Source organism: Mastomys coucha, unplaced genomic scaffold (assembly GCF_008632895.1).
Source record: "Mastomys coucha isolate ucsf_1 unplaced genomic scaffold, UCSF_Mcou_1 pScaffold22, whole genome shotgun sequence".
NCBI lineage: Eukaryota > Metazoa > Chordata > Mammalia > Rodentia > Muridae > Mastomys > Mastomys coucha.
This window is the reverse complement of record NW_022196905.1, coordinates 46578157-46578395: the sequence shown is the minus strand read 5'-3', so window position 1 is coordinate 46578395 and position 239 is coordinate 46578157.

Below are 239 nucleotides of genomic sequence, written 5' to 3'. Positions count from 1 at the left end.
TTTTTTTTTTTGTGGTAGAGGAGAAAGTTTATTATACATAGATTAAAAGGGTGAGCAGAGACAGAGGCTTTGAGACTTCACGGAGACTAAGCCAAGAATCTTGCAATCATGTTACCACTGAGTGATGTCCCCAGCCCTTTGCTACGACTTTATTTTTTAAATTTAAATAGGTTCTTCTTTTTTCCTCATCTCATTCTGAGTTCAACTGATAGAAAGGGTAATTCACCACTGAGATGATT